A 19,796-nucleotide genomic window follows, 5' to 3' on the forward strand; every position below is an offset into this window, starting at 1 on the left:
CATGGGTAGCTCAGTCTGTTAAGCATCAACTTCAGCTCACTTCACGATCTCATGGTTTGTGAATTCAAGCCCCGCATCAGGCTCTGTGCTGACGACTCAGAGCCTGGAGCCTCCTTCAGATTCTGTGTCTCCCTCTCTCTCCACCCCTCCCCCACTCAAGCTCTGTCTCTCTGTTTCTCTCTCCCTCTCTCTCTCTCTCTTGAAAAAACAAACATTAATTTTTTTAATTTAAATAAAGTTTTAAGAAACTTAAACATGTAGAAATTTTACGCAGTTATAGAATTTATAGAGATTTCTCACTAAAATAGATTTGAGTCTCTCTTAATTTACCTTCAACTTAATATTTATCCAATTTTGTTGTGAAGCTGAGTCTTTTTTTTTTTAATTTTTTTTTAACGTTTTATTTATTTTTGAGACAGAGAGAGACAGAGCATGAACGGGGGAGGGGCAGAGAGAGAGGGAGACACAGAATCGGAAGCAGGCTCCAGGCTCTGAGCCATCAGCCCAGAGCCCGACGCAGGGCTCGAACTCATGGACCGCGAGATCGTGACCTTAGCCGAAGTCGGCCGCTTAACCAACTGAGCCACCCAGGCGCCCCTGAAGCTGAGTCTTGAAAGCTAGAATGTTTTTGAAGAGAAATGCATCTCACCTAAACATTTCAAGACATATTGAGATTCTTGATGAAAGCCATAATAAGGAATATGAAATTTGTTACCTGAGGCTTGGCTGTTGAGCTGAATTTTGTGCTGGTATTTTTTAAGTCATAGGTAAGTGGTAAGTTTTCCATTTTTTTTTATTATCCTCTTCCCTGTAGTAGTGGGCATGCATGTGAAGTTTGTGTTTCTTAGAATGGCTGGTTAAAAAAAAAAAAAAAGATTTCTGGATATAAATTGACTAAGTCAGTAACTAAGTGTTATAAACTATGTTTTATAGCACATAACACACCGTATCCTCTCTAATATGAGATGACTGTGTGACAAGGTCTATGTGAGGTGAGTGGAGATTTTATTTATGCATTTGGGAAGCAAACCTTCATGTACTATCTTGTCATTACTAATTGAAGTGCAGTCTTGTCATATCTAACTTGTTAATAGCTTCATATGTTCATTCTGTTTCTCCTTATTCATACTGTTTATCTTTAAGACTGGTGTTCAAGACTAGAGAAGTCATGGGGTGTTTGTTTTGTTTTAGTGAACAATTCTGGATTTACTAAAAGAGGAAGTCTGAAAGTGCTGATTAAGCAGTTTGATATTATTATGTTTATAAGCCAGAGTCTCAAAAATTTGCTGTGGATCTTTTTCCTGCAGAAAATTATGTAACCAAGTCACAAAGTTGTTGTTGTTGTTGTTGTTGTTGTGTGTGGATGTGCACGCACCTGGTAAGTCTACCACGTGGTAACTACTTCATTTGCCCAGACTAAGAATTTAAAATATATTTGAGTTCTAGAATTTATTTTAAGCTTGTGGCAGAATAGAAAAAAAAATGTTAGCCTGACTGATACTTTTGAAAAAAATTAAATTATAGAAAACTTTTTTTTTTAACTTTTTTTTTTTTAACGTTTATTTACTTTTGAGACAGAGAGAGACAGAGCATGAATGGGGGAGGGTCAGAGAGAGAGGGAGACACAGAATCGGAAGCAGGCTCCAGGCTCTGAGCTGTCAGCACAGAGCCCTACGCGGGGCTTGAACTCACGGACCGTGAGATCATGACCTGAGCCAAAGTCAGACGCTTAACCGACTGAGCCACCCAGGTGCCCCTAGAAAACTTTGGCTATAACTTGTGAATAACCTAGAAATCGTTATCTATAAGTGGATAATAAACAGATGCATCAAAAAACAAATTAGTTCTTCCTCTGAGGTTTAGGTTTTCAGCTGGGGGTGATTTGCTTCCAGAGAACATTTGGAAATATGTGGAGGAGGTTTTTGATTGTCATAATGACTGGGACAGCCCCAGGCATTTAGTGAGTACAAGGCCAGAGATGCCAAATAACCCTCAATGCATACAAGACATTCTGACTCAATGAAGAACTCTCACATCATAATGCCAACAGCACCCCTGATGGTGTCCCTATTCTTAATAGGTTTGACATATTAGAAACTGGACTGGATAATCTTCTTCTTCTTCTTCTTCTTCTTCTTCTTCTTCTTCTTTTGTGTGTGTGTGTGTGTGTGTGTGTGTGCCAATATAGACTCAGGCCAATGAAATGGACTAATTAGTAAACAGAAATTTCTTTTTCCTAAAATTGTAGCTAACACCCACTGTAAGCAATTAGTAATTTAGATTCTCAATGTTTGTGCCAAGGGGTTTGATGGTTTTATGTAAGGTGGTAACATACTGGAAACAGTTTAAATTTTACTGTAGCAAAATAGTGCTAGTATCTCAGAAAGCAAAAGATTTCTTGTAATTTCAAGTGCTCAAAATTGGGACAGCTGGAGATTTAATAGCTTTGGACTTGAAAATAGGATTTAAAACTAAAGTTGAACCTGTTAACAGCCTAGACATCATTGTTTACACTGATGATGGAATAAACATAAGAAACTCTGGAAATCTATATAAATACCAAGGAACAGGATAAAATAAGCTAGGTATTTAGTTCAGCCTTGGACAATTAAACCTTTTTATCCTTTGTTTTTTTCCATCAAGAAGAGCTATGGTGGGATTCATATCTTTTTTTAAAATTTCATCAAATGTTTAACTTAATAATTTTTAAGTTGAGGAAGTTAATTTTTTCAAGTCCATTAGAGCAATATCCCCTAAAGGCAACACCAACTTATTACATTCTTTTTTTCAAGTTTTTAGGATGTAATTTCTCAGCTGTGATAATGACCCAGAGTCCAGTTCTTTATTACAGAACTAAAACCCATGAACATCTTGGTTAATCTCCTTGTATGTGTGTAGATGTGGTTACTTTCATGCAACAAGTCTCTAGCTTTAAAACCTGTTTAATATGAAAAGATCCCTTGTGAGCTTTCCAAAAATTTGTATAATCTTCTGTGATATGGCTGGGTTTTAGTTGTGTATTTCTTTGTTTTCAACTTTTTGAGTTATTGCTGGAAATCAAAGTAGATAATAGTTTTTAAAAATTACAGTTTATCCTTGAACAACATGGAGTTAGATGCCAAACCCCCACGCAGTCAAAAATCTGTATATAACTTTTGATTCCCCAAAAACTTAACGACTCATGGCCTACTGTTGACCTTTGACCGGAAGCCCTACTAATAACATCAATAGTCAATTAGCATGTATGTTGCATGTTATATATATGTTATATTCTTGCAACAAAGTAAACTAGAGAAAAGAAAATTATATTAAGAAAATTGTAAGAGAAAAATCTCCGAAAAACTTGACAATATATTTATTGAAAAAAATGTGTGTATAAGTGGCCCATGCAGTTCAAACCCATGTTGTTCAAGGTCAACTGCATTTGAGTTTTGACTAACTTCAGGCTATTACATTACAGTTGGTTGAACTGCACTTTAGTTCTGTTAGGAAACTCTTTGACATTATCTTAAATAATTTTCACAAAAACCATCTAGGCTCAGTGCTATCATTCCCAAACTACAGCAACAGGCATTTAAATAATTGGGTCCCAAGGTCTAACGTTTGGAAAAGAGCCTTGTAGTCTGAAGCTCTTTCTGTGATAGTATATAAGCTTGCTATTTTCATTTAAATGTGACTGCCTCATGTTTTAGCTAATAAACACATTAAATAAAACCATGAAACTACTGGGGCACCTGGGTGGGTCAATTGATTGAGCATCCAGCTTGGGCTCAGGTCATGATCTTGAGTTCAAGCCCCGTGACAAGACTGTGCTGACAACTCGAAGCCTGGAGCCTGCTTCAGATTCTGTGTCTTCCCCTCTCTCTGCACCTCTCTCTCTCTCTCTCTGTCTCTCTCAAAAATAAATAAACATACAAAAAACCTAAAAGACAAACAAACAAAAAATCACGAAAGTACTACAATGCTGAAATTTGAATCTAAAAAAAAAATTTGAATAAGGGTTAGAATCCTTTCTCATTCCATATAGAATAAATAAATTTATAAAATTTGACTTTATGGTTCTCCTTTGGGTCCTGAGGCTCTGCAAGACAATGTAAAAATAATCGTTTTCAAATTTGTTTTCTTTCTTTTCATCCTTCTTTCATTTCTTTTCATAATACATTAATAAGAATTTAAATCAAGATTTGAATGATACTACAAATATGTTACAAAGTGATCAGGAGAATTAAAGTAATTTAATTTTTTGCTTGTGAGAATCATCCCTGGTGTTGTTCTTCACTTTTTAGAAGTCATATCAAGTTTTGTGATTTGGTAGAAACACAGTGATTTATAGAAAAATATGTTAACATCTATGGTAAAATATTTTCAGTTTTAAATCTAGTTAAAAAGTTTCTAGACTTTTTTTAGACACAGTTTTTGTGCTTGTTTATTTTTTTTAAGTCATTGTATCTGTCAAAAAACAGAAAAGATTAAATGATAAAAAAAAGAAAAACTGGCATAAAAATAGGGGACTTTCAGTTTTGCTGAAAAAATAAGCAGAGTAATGCAGGGTAATTGGAGGTTGAAATGAGGGTAATTGTTTTATTTTGGTTTGTTTTTGAAATTGGAGAAATGGGAGCATGGATATATGTCTATGGGAACCATTAACAAAGAGAAGGGAGATTTGTCAGAGGAAAATTCCTGATTCAGTCAGGAGCAGACAGGATCTGGGACACTTAATTCCACTACAGAGTTCTAAGAGACAATATGGAACACATCTCAGACTTATTCCATCTGAGGAGAGAGAACATGTGAAAGTGTGAGCATCTTTCTACCAAATCCCCAACTGTCCAAGGCTGAGGGCTACTCCAGCAGCATTAACTCCCTGGCATTTCTGGCTTGACTTTTGCATAGGCTGAAACTTCCCAGGGTCATTAACGAGCCTCAGGTGGGGAGTAGCAGAGATTTCATTAAGCAGGCTTCAGTGTGTAGGGGTGAGCTAAGGGGATATGGCAGGTCACCCATTGCTATTGCTACCCTCACACTCTAGACAGCAGACACACTAAATACTAACAGTCATGTCTAGTTCAGTAACCAGTTGCATTGTTCCCAGAAGAGCTTTATAAATCAGGAACTTAAAATACATCAGCCAAATTCAAGACCTTCTATTTTAAAAGCCTAATGCGTTATTATGAAGCCCTCTACAAGCTTACAAAGGCCAAGAACAAAAAATTTCTTTAACATAAGTGAATAGTTATTTGTAATATCTGTAATGTCACAAACTAAGAGAAAAACAAGGCACCCGTAAATCATAAGATGGGAGTGTCAACATGAAAATTATTCAACCCATTTATTTTTGCAAATGACACTAAGTTTGGTTAATTGTTTGCCTGAAGACTGACCCATTTCCTGCTCCATTACTCTTTGATACATTATAGTCAAAGATCCATCCTTATGTTGGTGAAATAAGTTGCACTTGAAACAAGCCCAGTTGTGGCCTTAACACTTTCTTTATCTGTTGTCCTTAATAAAACCAGGCTCTCTTTTAATCTGTCACCAGTGGTAGCTGCTGCTTACCAAGTGTACCAGAAGGTCAAGAAATAGAAGTTGGTGTTCTTTCCTGCACTCCCACCCCGTCTCTTCTTCTAGACCGTAAGTCTTGCCTTTCTTCTAAAATTCTATCTTCTTCTGTGGATTAGTTCAACCTCCAATCCCACTCTCTTTCTCACCTCCCAAGGGAAACCTTCCTGATTCCAGACTCTGCCCCTGCACTGCCAACCTGTATCTTGCCTTCATTACACTGTTAATATTTGTGATTATAATAAAATTACAAATTTATCTATACATACTTACTATTAGTACTTTAGATGGCCCTCTAAATTCTAGTAATTTACATTAAGTTTTTAAATTTGATTCTTGTGGTGACTACATTTATTCCACGTTTACAAATGAAGACAGTGAGTCTTGGTAAGGTTAAGAAATTTGTCAATATCACACAGTTAGAAGGCTGTGAGCCCATCCATGGTCCACTCAAGCCGACCAACTTCAGAACTTGCTCTTCTACCCACACTGCTTCACTGCCTCCATAGTATTTTAACTTGTTTTTTCATTATTGTTTATTGTTTATCTTCTTAAAAGACTCTAAGCTTTTGAAAGAAGGGGTCATATGTACATTGTCACCTACTTAGGTCCTAGACTCATGCCTAACACAAAACAAGTGTCTGATTCACATTTGCCAAATAAATGAATAAATAAACCAGTTACTACCCAATCCTGCATTGCTAAATAACTAAAGGGATGGTTGATAGGTTGGTGATGGGTCAGTGGTTTTATTTTTCTATGATAAAATCAAGTATATTGACTAAAACAGACTCGCAAAAAATTAACTACTTCATACTAATCCATAGCACATACATGTAGATTATGTTTAAAAATTGCCATAGGCAAGTAAACATCTCGGTTTAGATGGATTGGAAAAAGGCTAGTTTCAATTAATGAAGTATCCTTAAAGGAATGGAATTTTATTCCCCAAATGTATATTGCAATAAACCAAGGAAATAAGATTTGCTTAATGGATATAAATAAATAAATGGCTTTTCAAAAAAAAATTTTTTTTAAGTACCAACACACAAGCCCAATATTATGCTAAGTGTTATGAAGAATATACAAGGAGAAGATCTAAACTGTTCTTAAGTACTTTACAATCTGGTTTGATACATGAGACATAATGAGCAGACCAAGAAAATGTCTAATCAATGGCATTTTCTGTGACGCAGATTATAGCCTTATAGATACTCTAATCTGGAACTTGGCCTATGGGCTGGAGAGGTGAGGAAAGTTTAGAGTACGAGATGGGATTTGGCTGAGAGCATATAGGTTTTTCATGAGTGGGTTGAAGAGATTTTAGGACAAGGGCAGGGGAGGATGGAGAAATGAGCAGACAAGTGGAAAGTTGATGAGTATAACAGAAAGGCAAGTTGCTTGCCGTGAGAACAGTTTGTGGTAGGAAAGAATTACAACACTCTGTTAAAAACCAGCTGGCTGATGGAAAAGGGCGATTATCAAGCTGAGCATTTAGACTCAACATAAGAGAGTTATTGTGGATTAAGAGCAAGAGTGTGGCCATGATAAACAGAGGGTACTAGGAAACAACGCCAACATAACTTTTAGAAGGGGCTGAAAGTAGAGAGATCAGCTAGGAGACTATCATAGTTACTTAAACATGAGGTGGAAGGAGCCTGGATTCTAGATAAGACAGGAGGAATCAGAAGGAATAAAGAGATATAAGAAAGCCCATGAAGGCAGAGTTGAAAGGGCCTGTTGACTGGGCGTATAGGTCTGGGGAAAGGAAGAAATAAATGGTGACCTCAAGGACGTAAATCAGGAGAACTGAAAGCTCAGATTTAGAAACACTGCTCTGGGAATGCCTGAAACCATAAACATGAGATTTCTGAAGGCTTTTGTAAACACGAGAAAGAAACTTAATGTAAAAACCTTAGCTAGAAATGTATTTGGGAGTGAAACACAATTTAGAAGTTATTTTAAGAAATAGATTATGGAAAGATTTTTAAGATTATAGAGAGGTTTTTGAAAATTTTCTTAAAATAAGAAATGGTCTCCTTACAAGGGTGTACTGACTATAGTGGAATTGGTATTTTTACCTGGTAGAACTCAGATGTACCTCAAAAATGTAACTTTGTTTTCTGTGAGTTCTTCTTGCCTTCCTGACCCTAACTCAATGACTGAAGAGAAATATTTTGAACTTTCAAATTAATATTATTATTCAAGGTAAATATTCAGTCAGCTCAAAATTTAAATTCCTATCAGTTTTATCTTTTGGTCTGTCATAGGGTTTCTTTTCTACCTTCTCTGTTTTCAGATTCATCCAAACACTCATAGAGGTGGTGGGATGGGGCCTCGAATCCACAGACTGTCATTTCACGCCACGTTGGCTGCCACGGTAATGGGCTTTGTCCTAATGACTTGCTCAGCATCTACAACTGGCATTCATTTTGAACGAGTCTTTCTATTTGGTCTTTAGAGGCTTTATGCTGACACCCACCATGAAACATGTGTTCCTTGCCATAGCATCTAATCAAGGCCTTTCCTGTTCTATCAGAGTTTTCTCAATAGGCACACAAGAGCTGAGGATATGACAAATAGGCTTCCCACAATTAGGAAAATTATCCCTGGTCCATTTACTTCCTGCAATATTCCTGCTTTCTTGTTGGCCTGCCATATTGTTTGTGACACCATTCTGAATTCAGGGCTTCTCTGAAAGCTTTATAATCGTTTCCATCTATGTCCAAGGTATCATAGTTCAAAGTCCAATACTTATTTGGACTCACAATTTGGTTGGATATATTTTGCTGCACCCTAGGTTTCAACTCTGGGAGACAGAGTGTGTTACCAAGATGTAATGGTATACTAGAGCCAACTTATATATACCAGCTCATGAAAGTTTAGGAATGCTGCCAGCTAGTTGTTAAAACCAGACTTTATTTTAAATTAAATTATATGAATTTAGGTTTAAATTAATTAAAAACAAAAGCAATAAATACTCCAAATCATCACATCCTTATCATCTTAATACATTTTTACTAACTTTATCAGCATTTTAGTAGTAAAATAGACTTTAATAATACCTATGCCCTTGAGGTTATTTATGTATATTTTCTCTTTCTACCTCTGTACTCAATAATATCCGGTTGGTAGCTTGAAATTGTCCATAACGTGAGTATTTACACCACAGAAATTGGAAGATGCTACAATTATTAAACATTTACCAGCACACCACTCATGAGCGTAGCTCATGACTCATCTCTTGCCCATTATTTCCTTAAATTTTTCATCTCCTCTTCTTCTTTTCAGTGGTCTACAGGCTTTATTACTATGGTTTCATGTGTGACAAAACTTGCCTTTGCATCCTCCTCTTTTACTAGGTCAAAAAATGCAACAATGGCATTTATTATTTATTAATAAAGAAGGACAGCAGAGAGCCTGGACTTTAAAAAATATATATTGTCCTTATTGCTTGACTACTAACTTGCTTTCCAAATGTCTTTCTAATAAATAAAAGGACAGATCTCAGCCAAGGCTCCAAATCATCCCAAACTCCTAATTAATAGGGTTCCATTAGTGAGGATTTATTATAGCAACAAGTAGTAATAAATTGTCTGTCTTGAGTTCTGAATAATTCACAGTTGCAAATGTACTTCCATATTTTACTACCTTGACATTTCTCATAACTTTCTTAGTTTCTGATGGTAGTAAAGCTGATTTAACTAGTAATTAATGAACAGGAGTAATTGTGTGCCCTTGGCATCTTTAACAAATGGAGTCACCTTAGCATGGCAGTATAAAAGCAGAGGATTTTCTGTGCTTCTGTTTCCACAAATGGTACAGAGGAGGTAGAGGATTGCTTCATTAGTCACCAATAATCATTTATAAAATTGGAGAAACCACAGACTAATGAATGTTTCAGCTTCTTCTAGCTCCTACATTCAGCTAGAAGGAGCTAGAAGAAGCTGAAACATTCATTAGTTGCTAGCCCAATTAAGCTATAGATTAAATCTCTATTTTTCTCACTCTGTTGATTAAATGGCCACTTTGCCAGATAGAATTTAAACGAAAAAGCATTTGGGAAGTTATTTATTTCTAAATTCTCTGATGAAGTGATTCTAGTTCCCGAGTAACGCAACATTTTCCAAACAAAAGAAACTTAGAATAACAAAGTTTCACTTATTGGGAGAATGCTAGAATTTTCCCTGAACATTAAGGGAAAGTGCCATTTCTATTATTGAGACAAGGAATCTATGTACTCTGGGGGTATTTCTATATTGATGCCTTGCAATTATATAGTGCTTTTTACTTTTATTCTTCAAAAGAAATAATGCAAAGTTCATCTGGGAAGATCATTCTTGAGATAGAGCATTACGTAGGTAGTACTGTTCACCTCGTTTTGCAAACTCTGAGTTCTAAAACCTTCACTCAAATGGTTAGTAGGGTCTACCCATCCAGGTATCACATATAGCAATACTTGAAGGTATTAATTTAATCTCAAGAATTTATCAAGAAAGCAAATATTTGTGGAAATGATTGAAGCAATATTCAGTAGTGATAATGTTGCCATATGTATATTATACCAAAAAGAGAAAAACAAATAAATTTAATGAAAGAATTAACTAACCTGGAAAAACATACATTGATAAGATTCTCATAACGCCTGCTGATAACCCAGGATAGTTAGAAAAAATGATCTCATGTCATCTGGGTTTGTCTCATGGTGATTTTCTTTCCAATCTTCTAAGATGGGAGAGATTGTTTTCTTCTCATCCCTTATTAATAACTGCAATTATTTCTTTTTGCTCATGCACTTACTTAGAAGCAACTGTGTGTTTATTACATTTCTGCAGATGTTTGCCACCCGCTAAAGTGCTCTACAAAAAGCTAATTGCCTACTTTTCTGTAATGGAAATAGCTGCATCTTGTTTTAGCTCTATGTTGTTTTCTTACCTAATTGCTCTATGATACTTATCCCTCTGCCATGATGTAAACATTCTATGTGTGAAGAGCTTCTCCATTTATGTGGTCAATAGAAAGTGTTACATCTTCCCTAGAGATATGAGGTAAACATGGCTCTTTCATATCACTTATGGTCCCAATGGTCTTTTTGTAGACAATCCATCAAGCAACAATGGTAACAACAGTTTAATGCATCCTTGTTTAACTATTTCATGTTCTGTATCTTTTATGCCACAATTTCCTTGCATATCAGTGGGGCTTATTTACTTTTGACAATTCTCCAAATGAGTAGTTAAGGCGATTATCATTTCCTTATTTTACAGATGAGGAAACTGAGCCCTATAAATATTAACTGATATGTCCAAGGTCAAATAGTTGGTGACTGAGCTAGTATTAGAAGACAGTCTTCCTATGGAGAAATGTATATGATATGTCATCAAACGAATTTTTAAAATACAGAAAATGGGAAAATACACATAGAGATTACATGCAGAATAGAATATTAATTGAAAACATACGCATATATGCACACAGAAAAGAAATACTGCTCAAAAAGCATATTTCATACATATCAAATAGTCCATAATAGATAATATGTTTACAGAGAGAAGTAGATGTGGTCCTTGCAACACTAGAACTAATAATCTAGTGAAAGAGACAAGTGCCAATCAAATAAATACAGAAATAAATCTATAGTAACACATTGTGAAAAGTGTAAACAACAACAACAAAAAATACAAGGTGCTATGAATAGCATCTAATTTAATATAAATATAAATTTAATATAAATGGTTAATATAAATGGGTTTAATATAACTGAAAAAGTTAAATGAGGTAGAAAACAGAAAGATGACTAGGAATTAGCCAGGTGAAGATGGTGGAAGATTTTTTAATTTGTTTTTTTTAACTTTTCTGACTTTCCAAATTTCTACAAAACAGAGGTATTACTTTACCAATCAGAAACTATGCATATGTGAGTTTTGATTCTCTCTCTCTGGCAGAGTATTTCCTATCAAAACAAACCTCCTAGAAAAGCAACTCTAAATGTTGAAATTAAAAAGAGAATAGGGGCACCTGGGTGGCTCAGTCTGTCAAGCGTCAGACTCTTGACTTTGGCTCAGGTCAAGATCTCATGGTTCATGAGTTTGAGCCCCACATCAGGCTCTACATTGGCAGAGGGAAGTCTGCTTGGGATTCTGTATCCCTCTCTCTCTGCCCCTCCCTCGATTGCTCTCTCTCTGTCAAAACTAAGCAAAACTTAATTTTAAAAGAAAAAAAAAAAAGAATAATCAGGGCAAGAAATACTTTAGCAACGAAGAAACCTGAGAAAAGGAAAATCCGCTGCAGTAAGAGAAATTCTCTACTACTTTTCCTTCTAAGGAATTTTCTGATATATAAGTGCTGCAGGCCAGAGTCCTAATGAAAAGCAGCAGATCAGAGCTTTTTTCTACTTCACAGTGCTCGGGAGACAAAAGTTAGTAGGATGTTGAAGAGAGCCAGAACTCAAGAGATGGGTAAAGCTGTTGGGAGGTTTTAAAGCACTTCTCAATATTAACCGATAGAACAGGCAACTCAGTAAAGATATCGAAGATTTGAAGGTTGCTTTTAATAAATTTGATCTAATTAAAATAGATAAAAGATTACAAAACTTCTTTATACACACTTTTCAAGTACATGTGAAACATTTACCATATATTGGTAAATGATCATATGTTGAGTCATAATGCAAGTCTCAATGGTTTAAAGGGATGGAGATATATAAATATAATCCCAAACAGTAGTGGAATTTAGCTATGCATATGTATTCTGAAATATTTGGAAGCAGTGTGCCTGGGTGGCTCAACTGGTTAGGTGAGTGACTCTTGATTTTGGCTGTGGTTGTGAACCTAGGGTCGTGGGATCAAGGTCTGCCTCTCTCTCCCACTCCCCCACCTTCTTTTTCTCTAAAATTAAAACATATATATGTTTTTTAAAACTATATATATATATATATATATATATCACAGTTACATAGTTATGTATAACTATACACACACACACACACACACACGTATCTCACAGTAAAATCTTGGATTGCAAGTAATTTGTTCTGTGAGTATTCCACAAGACAAGCGAACATTTCTAATAAATGTTAATAAACAAGTGATGTCTTGCAATACGAGTAGCATGTGATGCCAAATGTCACATGATCACACCTGAGCCAATGGTTCTTCTCTCTCTCTCTCTCTCTCTCCCTGAGGGATTGTGGGTGACTGTCTCCTATGCTCAGATGCTGGGCCTCAGGCCGTGGTGTTTGACAGAAATCAGTGATATTTCAGAACGTTGGAAGGTGCCCACAACTGGCATTAGTGTATTTTTTTGTCACTTGAAAGCACCTATGAACAGTCCTTTGCTTCTCCATACAAGAGTAAGCTTAGGAATGCTTTGCTTCATTCTAGGTCAAGCTGCCTGCAGACACAGACCCTTTCCTCTGCTGCTTTATTGCCAGGTACATTAAATACACTATATAGCAAGATTTTATTAATTCTGCACTGTAGTCAACATGCATGCGAGCATATACAATAGCCGCCATGCAGGAAAATATTGAAAAAGAAAGGTGGTAAGAAGGAGATGATTACTGTGGAAGTTAAGAAAGAAATCATCGATAAGTACGAACAAGGTATGCGAGTGGCCAAAATTGCAAGATTTTATAAGAAGTCTATGTCTTCATCTCATCTGCAGAGGAGGAGGAGAAAAAGGCAGGGGAATACCTCACTTCAAATGAGATTAGGGAGATATGTAATATGGGAAACGGTGCAAAATGTTGTAGAAAAGCACCACCCAAATAAGGCTATAACAATGCAAGCGATGAATCTGGTAAATAATAATGCAATGTCTCATTTCCATGAAATCCTCAAAAGGAGGCAAAAGTAAGTGTCAGTGGATAGGTTTCTTGTTTAAAGTTGCACAAAAAGAAAAAGATTCTATTGAACCAATAGATAGCAGTGATTCCATTAGTGAAGTCGTCCTACAAAATGACCCTCCTCTCTCTTGTCTCCCCCACACTGGTCGTGAAGGGTTTCAAACGTAAGTGCAGGTTAATTTGTTTATTTTTCTCTATATTTTGTATTTTTTTATGATTTTGTATTATATTACAGTATTGTAAATCATTTTTATATGAATATTTTTGGGTTGTGAAACGACTCATCTGAGTTTTCCATTATTTCTTATGGGGAAATTTACTTTGATATACAAGTGCTTTGGATTACAAGCATGTTTCTGGAACAAATTATGATGGCAAACCAAGGTTTTATTGTATATATATTTGGAAGCAGAGGGCATGCATAGGCAATGGTTGGGGAGGAGCAAGAACTTGGCAGCAAGCTGGGAGACTAGGAGCCAGGGACCTGGGAACCCCTGGGGCACCTGATGTGAGCACCATGGGGAGAAACCTGGCACCAGGGTCTCCAAGAAGTTGAGCCCTAACTGCAAGCTCAGCATGTACTTAGGCAAGTGGGACTTTGCAGACCACCCTGGACAAAGTGATGATGTGGTGCTTATGGACCCTGACTACTTGAAGGACCAAAAAATGTTTGCGACCCTCACCGATGCCTTCTGCTATGACTGTGAGGACCTGGATATAATACCCCAGAATCTGCCCTGCTTTGTCACACTGTAGCCAGACCCAGAGGACACAAGGAGGGCTTGTGGGGAAGACTTTGAGATTCGAGCCTCTGTGCTAAGTCACTAGAAAAGGAAAAGCCACAGAAGGAACTTTGTGTGTCTGGTGATCCAAAAGGTGCAATTTCCACCAAAGAAACCAGGCACTCAGATTTCAGTAGAAACCACACTTCACTTTATGTCTGACCTATCCTTGCACCTGAGGCTTCCCTGGACGAAGAGCTATACAACCAAGGGGAGCCCCTCAACATCAACGTCCCTGTCACCAACTCCACCAAGACCGTCAAGAAGACCAAAGTCTCTGTGAAACAGCACGCCAACATCTGCCTCTCAGCACTGCCCAGTACAAGTGTCCTGTGGCTCAGATTGAGCAAGATGACCAGGTGTCACCCGGTTCCACCTTCGGAAGGTGTATATCACACTACTGCTCAGCAACAACTGGAAGAAGCGCGGTCTTGGCCTGGATGGGAAGCTCAAGCACAAGGACACCAAACTGGATTCCAGCACCATCGTGAAGGAGGGTGCCAAAGAGGAGGTGCTGGGAATCCTGGGGTTCTACAGGGTCAGGGTGAAGCTAGTGGTGTCTCGTGGTGGGGATGTCTCCATTGATGTGCCTTTTGTTCTTATGCACCCTAAGCCCCATGAGCACATCACCCTCCCTGGGCCCCAGACAGCCGCGCCTGAAGCTGATGCCCCTGTGGACACCAACCTCATTGAATTTGAAACCAACTATGCCACAGATGATGACATCATGTTTGAGGACTTTGCCCAGCAGCCACGGAAGGGGATGAAAGACGAGGACCAGTTCTGCTAGAAGGGAGCTGCAAGGAGGAGGCAGCTGGTGCAGGGAGAAGGAGGGTCCCAGGCTCTCTGCCCTCCCTCCACTCAGCAGCTTCCTCAGCTATCCTTCTCCCCACCTCCCTCCCTTACCAGTTTCAGCCAGACACTCTCTGAACCCATTTTTTTGTTGAGAATGTGTATTACTTTTTTGACTCTGGCTATGTTTCCCCAACCCCACCATGGGTGGCAAGTCATGTTCAAATCTATATTTTTTTGGAGGGGGATGCTGAAAAGGGGAGTGACCGTAGGCAAAGTGGGGAGAAAGAACTCTCACATTCAACACCCCCCAACACCCCTGCCATCACTCTTCCTCCCTTTTCCTTCAACAGGAAAGGCTGAGGTGGGATGTGGGGGGAGAGGGTGAGGTCAGTTCTTTGTTTCTAAGCATAAAGAAGAAAATAAACCCTTTAATAGGAAAAAAATTATAAAATATTTGGAACAAGTAATACACTTCTAGATTACCTATGGTTCAAAGACATAATATTAATGGAAGTTAGAAAAGGGGAGGAGCCAAGATGGCAGAAGAGCCTGGAAGCTTTTTGTGTGTCTAGTGTCCATGAAGTACAGCCAGACCAACACTAAACCATCCTACACACCTAGAAAACTTATTGGAAGATTAACACAACAGTCTGCACAACCTGAACCACAGAGTTCAGCAGGTACACAACACTAAGAGCTGAACTTGGGGAGCAAGAAGCCCTGAAAGGTAGGGAACTCCTTTTGCGGGTGGAGAGAGGATGGAGACTGGGGACGGGAGGAGCATATGGGAAAAGCACCCTTGCCCAAAAGCAGCTGGAGAGAAAGTGGAAAATTCTAAACAGCTGCAGGGACTAAACTAAAAAGGGAGAAAGGAGAAAGGAGAGGGTTTAAATTCCATTAAGACTGTAAACAAGGGGAGCGCAAAGGCTGCAACTCCGCAGCTCCATACCTGGTGGTGCTCTGGTGGCAAAGGTGAATCCCCAAGAACAGAGTGGGGTCCAGGAGGTTCTCAGGCCACACAGGGAAAAGCGGTTCCACTGCTGGAAGGACATTTGGTAGAGACTGTTGAAGCCACCTGGTCCTAGCAGACCCTGGAAGGCGGCCACATTCGCTGGTGCTGGGGCAAGGTTGTTGAGGGTGAAGCCTGGTGCCAGATGTGTGTTGCGATTTTCCATGGTCCCTGAAATGCTGAGGCTACACTGTCGCGCGATTTTTTGGGGGGTGGGCTGGCATCTGGCCGCCGTCTCAGGGCACTGGCAACAGCAGGGTCCAGCGGGCGTCCTGGGTGCAGCTGACATTCGGCCATTGCTCATTCGGCCATTGTTCGGTGAGACCCTCCCGCAGAGGGGCAGAGTGGGTCAAAGCCGCAGTCCTTCGGAAGGGGCTGGGGAAAACAGCTGCATCTGAGACAAAGCTCGGGAGAGAGGTACTGCCTGGGGTCTGGTCACGGAGAGTGAAAAAGCAGAGAGTGGAAGAGAGCTGAAGATGGAGGATCAGTGCGCGATTGCTGATCTGGAAGAACAGGCTGGGTGGTGCCATTTTTCACCGCTCCCGCACAAGTGCATGTGCACCGATGAGCACGACAGCAATCCACCCCAGTAGGCTGGCAGCGCCATCTAGTGGAGAGCAGAGCTGTTGCACCGAGCCCCGCCCAACTGGGCCAACTTCGCTCTTCAAGAACACAAACCTCACCGCAGGCTTAATCTATGACTATAAACAGCTACATGGACTGACCTCTAGGGGAAAACGAAACAATTTCAGTCCGACTTCAGTCTGTTAGCACGTTCATCTATTCCATTTTTTTCTCTCTCTCTTTTTCCTTTTTCTCTTTTATAATTCTTTTCTTTTTCTTGAATACAGAAAGAGAAAAAAGTCATTTTTATTTTCAATTTTTATTAAAAATATCTGTCTTTAATTTTTATTACTATATTTTTTACTTTGTGTAAATTTTTTCAAATTCTACTTTATTTGAAAAAAATACTTTATTTGATCTATTTCCATCATTTTATTTTAGTCTACTTCAGTGTACTCACTTTTTCAAATTTTCAAACAATTTCCTTTTTTCTTTCTTTTTCTTTTTTTCTCTTTTTCATTTCTTTTCTTTTTCTTGAATGCAGAAAGAGAAAAAACTTCATTTTTACTTTTTCTTTTAAAAATATTTTTATTTAATTTTTATTACTATATTTTTTGCTTTTATGTAAATTTTTCCAAATTCTATCTTACTCCCATCATTTTATTTCAGTCTACTACAGTGTATTCACTTTTTCAAATTTTCAAACGATTTCCTTTTTTTGTCTTTTCTTTATTCTTTTTTTATCTTTTTTCTCTTTTTCATTTCTTTTCTTTTTTCTTAAATACAGAAAACAAAAAAATTCATATTTCTTTTTAATTTTTATTAAAAATATTTTTCTATAATTTTTTCTACTATGTTCTCTACTTTTGTGTATTTTAGTCTACTTTAGTGTATTCATTTTTTCAAAATCTCAAGCGATTTCCTTTTTTTTTTCTCTCCCCTCCCTTTTTTTCTGTTTATTTGTTTCTCTAATCTGTCAAACCACTTTCTACACCCAGAGCAAAACACACCTAGGATCTAGCATCATCGATTCGATTTTTCTGTGTGTGTGTTTTTAATTTTTAGTTTTCCTGTTTTTAATTTTAATTTTTTTAATTTCAATTTTTCTAACTCATTAATTCCTTTTCTCCCTTCAAAATGACAGAACAAAGATATTCACCCCAAAAGAAAGAGGACGAAGAAACGACAGCCAGGGATTTAACCAACACACAGACACAAGCAAGATGTCTGAACCAGAATTTAGAATCATGATAATAAGAATACTAGCTGGAGTCGAAAATAGATTAGAATCCCTTTCTGCAGAGATGAAAGAAGTAAAAAATAGCGAGAATGAAATTAAAAATGCTACAACTGAGCTACAATCACAGATGGATGCAGTGGCGGCAAGGATGGACCAGGCAGAACAGAGAATCAGCGATATAGAGGACACACTTATAGAGAATAATGAAGCAGAAAAAAAGAGGGAGATTAAGGCAAAAGAGCATGATTTAAGAATTAGAGAAATCAGTGACTCATTAAAAAGGAAAAACATCAGAATCATAGGGGTCCCAGAGGAGGAAGAGAGAAATAGGGCTAGAAGGGTTATGTGAGCAAATCATAGGGGAAAACTTTCCTAACCTGGGGAAAGAGACAGACATCAAAATCCAGGAAGCACAGAGGACTCCCATTAGATTCAACAAAAACCAACCATCAACAAGGCATTTCATAGTCAAATTGACAGATACTCAAGCAAAGAGAAAATCATGAAAGCAGCAAGGGAAAAAAAGTCCCTAACCTACAGGGGAAGAAAGATAAGGTTTGCAGCAGACCTATCCACAGAAACTTGGTTGGCCAGAAAGGAGTGGTGGGATCTATTCAATGTGCTGAATCAGAAAAATATTCAGCCAAGAATTCTTTATCCAGCAAGGCTGCCATTCAAAATAGAAGGAGAGATAAAAATTTCCCAGACAAACAAAAATTAAAGGAGTTTGTGACCACTAAAGAAATTTTAAGGGGGACTCTCTGAGGGGAGAAAAGAGGAAAATATATATACATATATATATATATATATATATATATATATATATTTGTATGTGTATGTATATATGGGTATATATATGTATATATTTGTATATGTGTGTATATATGTGTATATATGTATATATTTGTATATGTATGTATATATGTATATATGTGTATATATATGTATATATATGTATCAAAAGCAACAAAATATTAGAAAGGACCAGAGAACACCACCAGAAACTCCACCTCTACAAGCATCAGAATGGCAATAAATTCATATCTTTCAGTACTCACTCTAAACATCAATGGACTCAATGCTCCAATCAAAAGACATAGGGTAACAGAATGGGTAAGAAAACAAGACCCATCTATATGCTGTTTACAAGAGCCCCACTTTAGACCTAAAGACACCTACAGATTGAAAATAAGGGGATAGAGAACCAGCTATCACGCTAATGGTCAACAAAAGAAAGCCAGAGTAGCCATACTTATATCAGACAATCCAGACTTTAAAATAAAGACTGTATCAAGAGATGCAGAAGGGCATTATATCATAATCAAGGGGTCTATAGACCAAGAAGACCTAACAACTGTAAACATTTATGTGCCAAATGTGGCGGCACCCAAATATATAAATCGGTTAATCACAAACATAAAGAAACTCATCGATAGTAATACGATAATAGCAGGAGATTTCAACACCCCACTTACAGCAATGGACAGATCATATAATCAAAAAATCAATAAGGAAACAATGGCTTTGAATGACACACTGGACTAGATGGACTTAACAAATACATTCAGAACATTTCATCCTAAAGCAGCAGAATATACATTCTTCTCCAGTGCACATGGAACATTCTCCAGAATAGACCATATGCTGGGACACAAATCAGCCCTAAGTAAATACAAAAAGATCGACATCATACTGTGCATATTTTCAGACCACAACGCTATGAAACTCGAAATCAACCACAAGAAAAAATTTGGAAAGGTAACAAATACTTGGAGACTGAAGAACATCCTACTAAAGAATGAATGGGCTAACCAAGCAGTTAAAGAAGAAATTAAAAAGTATATGGAAGTCAATGAAAATGATAACACCACAACCCAAAACCTCTGGGATACAGCAAAGCTGGTCATAAGATGAAAGTATATAGAAATCCAGGCCTTTCTAAAGAAGGAAGAAAGATCCCAGATACACAACCTAACCTTACACCTTAAGGAGCTGGAAAAA

General features: G+C 37.6%; 1 pseudogene; it reads left to right on the top strand.

Annotated features, from left to right (window-relative positions):
- The first annotated feature begins 7,888 nt into the window (after positions 1–7,888).
- LOC125935287 (beta-arrestin-2-like) lies at positions 7,889–15,322 on the top strand (annotated as a pseudogene).
- The last annotated feature ends 4,474 nt before the right edge of the window (positions 15,323–19,796 follow it).

This window comes from Panthera uncia (genome assembly GCF_023721935.1).
Source record: "Panthera uncia isolate 11264 chromosome A1 unlocalized genomic scaffold, Puncia_PCG_1.0 HiC_scaffold_17, whole genome shotgun sequence".
Classification (NCBI taxonomy): domain Eukaryota; kingdom Metazoa; phylum Chordata; class Mammalia; order Carnivora; family Felidae; genus Panthera; species Panthera uncia.